This window comes from Limulus polyphemus, unplaced genomic scaffold, assembly GCF_000517525.1.
Source record: "Limulus polyphemus unplaced genomic scaffold, Limulus_polyphemus-2.1.2 Scaffold1332, whole genome shotgun sequence".
Taxonomy (NCBI): Eukaryota; Metazoa; Arthropoda; class Merostomata; order Xiphosura; family Limulidae; genus Limulus; species Limulus polyphemus.
Window position 1 is genome coordinate 183,630 of NW_013666942.1, and position 2,860 is coordinate 186,489.

Below are 2,860 nucleotides of genomic sequence, written 5' to 3' on the forward strand. Positions count from 1 at the left end.
AGTGTCGTGATGGCAATGAAGTTTACACATCAGTACAAGGTGCATGGTTGGTTTGTAGGGTGTTGTGATGGCAATGAAGTTTACACATCAATACAAAGTGCATGGCTGTTTTGTAGGGTGTCATGCTGACAATGAAGTTTACACATCAATACAAGGTGCATGGTTGTTTTGTGAAGTCTCGTGATTTGCAGGCAGAGTAGTAAATCAATAAATTTTTATTGTAACACTAAACACAAGTACAGTTTGTATACTTGCTTTTCCTTACACGGGGATGTCATTATTACTAGAGTATCCCACCTGCTGCCTCTGTTACAGAATGTCTAAATCCAATGTTCTTTGGTTCACAAGAAACATTGCATTTATTCAGATTGACTGCACTACTCAGGTGCTGGTCATTCTGGTTACAACTACCTTGAAGCTCTAACTTCTAGATATCACCAAAATGACCCTTGAAGAAGAACATGTTCTTAATGACATTGAACAACATGCAGTATTACAGCAATATCCTCTCCTGAACAGAATAGGTATTATACACTCCAGAATGAAATGAACGACTTTCTCATTCAAGTGTTGCCTGAGATAATCACATATACAAAACAAGGAATAAATATTACAAGATGTATGGTATATTCATACACAACAAATACTACATTTTATATTCTTCTGTGTACCGTTCGTCTCTAATATGTTTAGTTTCTATAATTTCTATTTTGGAGCTTGCTAATTCTGATTAAAGGCAATTACAAAATTCAGCCTGCAGAGGAATGTTTTGATATCAGTCTGGACAAGGAACTTTTCTTCCATTTCATGGAATAGTTGTATTGCATCCTATTTTACCTTATGTACAGAGGACCGGTTTGCGACTTTCACATGGGACAGAGATATTTCTGAATTCTTGTCATCCAACTTTCTGATTGGCTAGCTAGACTGAAGGTGTTCCATGACTGCAGTTTTAGAACTTTCAAATAATACTCTTCCTGAAATACGAGAAGTTTCTTTTATGCTTTGAAGCAGCTCGAATTTCCTATTCCCCTATTAACTATTGAACAACATTATTTATTTTTAGTTTAATATTTTTATAATTTTTTTCAAAAGCATATTTTTTGTTAACTGTTCAAGAAGCGGTTTCATCAATTTTGCCCTATCTTCACAAAAATGAGAACTATTAAGGTAAATTTTTTTGTTGTTGACAGCTAATCAAATCGCTTCATTCTGTTGAAATTATTATTTCCAGAAAGTTTGAGGTTTCTGTTATTATTACATCTATAATTATGATTTCTTGTTCAATCCCAGTTTATTCGTGAAAACAAACAAAATAATTACTGAACATCAAAACATATTAAAAACATCAAACTTAAAGCTGAAACTCATTTGGTTGAATGAAGTGTGAGTATAACTTTATCAAAACTGGTGATCTTTTGAATTTAATTAATTTAAACCATTAATATTATGTATTCATTTTATACGGTATAATATCATTTTAACATCGTTATTTTGTTGGCGAGTTCTTTTGAATTATCTGGTAAATATAATTCAAGGTCCTGTCCACGTATCAATAATAACATACTTTATTTCCTATTTCAACATTTTTAAATTCTACAAACTTAAACACCTGTTCACTGCCAACAGTGCCGTAGGTTTACGTTACAAATGACATTAAATAACGAAAAACAAATGAACTTACTTATGCAAAACAACTGCGATAGCTAACATTGACTTGTTCAATCTGTCTTGAAATCACACTTCACAACCATCTGGTATTTATAATTTAACTTCGAATGTGTTATTACACCTTGCGTTCCATTCTTACAGCTTTCTAGATGTTCTACTTCTTCTAGATCTATTTCATCATACCTTCTGATCTTAATGTCATAATTAATAACCCCAGCTCCCTCTAACTAACATCTAAATTAAACAAACTACAATATTATAAATATAGTTTATGACCATATAAAATTCAACTAATACAACTTAAAATGAATGTAAGTAATTTTATAAATGAAAGCACACGCACTCGTATATAGAGAAGTAGACAGCACTACAGAATAGAGGGGGGGAATCTTTTTCAGAAAAATTTGGATCTGCTATATATAAAGGATGTAAGCTATTCACCTTAGCTTAAATTAAATTTGTAAACGAAAGTATTCACAACATAAGGGAGTAAAAACAAAAGTGAGCTTATCTTCTCTAATAGTAGTAAGCTTCTGAGTTGTAAACGACTTTCTAGAAGTTTGAGGTGGTTGTTTAACCTCGCCCTCCTGGCTACACCAATGATATCTGTAGATATACCTTACTTTTGAACCTGTCCGTGACTTCAGTGCATAAATCTACGACAGTACTTGAAACTAACGATTATAACATTTGTTTGTTTCGTAAATGAGGTATACTCTCTTTATTTTTTAAATGTTCCTTTCAATAGCACCGTGGTTAGGTCCTCACATTTGGTCAATGATAAATGTACGGACTTACAATGCTAAAATACAGGGTTTAATTACCTGCAGTGGACAAAGTGCGGATATTCCATTGTGTACCTTTACATTCATACATAAAATATGTAATGCATTTAGTTTATTACTTTTAATATCATACTTCTATTATATTTTGTTGTTAAGCGCAAAACTACATAATGGGCTATCTGTGCTCCTTCCATGTCGGGTATTGAAACGTGATTTTTAACGTCAAAATTTTATATAGATACTGTTTTGCAATGTTACTTAGTACATGGATTTAGGATTAACATAATGAGATATTTGGCTTACGGCCGAGAATACCGTTGTTGCGTATCTGCTTGTTTGTTAATTTCCGGTATAAATTCTTTCAGATAAACTTCAGCGATACAAGTCCTTCCTTGATTAACCCA

General features: G+C 32.6%; 1 long non-coding RNA gene across 1 annotated transcript in view; it reads right to left on the reverse strand.

The window, feature by feature from the left end:
• Positions 1–1,855, reverse strand: part of LOC111086695 — a 10,809-nt gene extending 8,954 nt beyond the window's left edge. Inside the window, exon 1 of the long non-coding RNA XR_002611423.1 lies at positions 1,685–1,855. This is a non-coding gene — a long non-coding RNA (uncharacterized LOC111086695). The remainder of the gene's footprint in view (positions 1–1,684) is intronic.
• Positions 1,856–2,860: the final 1,005 nt, after the last annotated feature.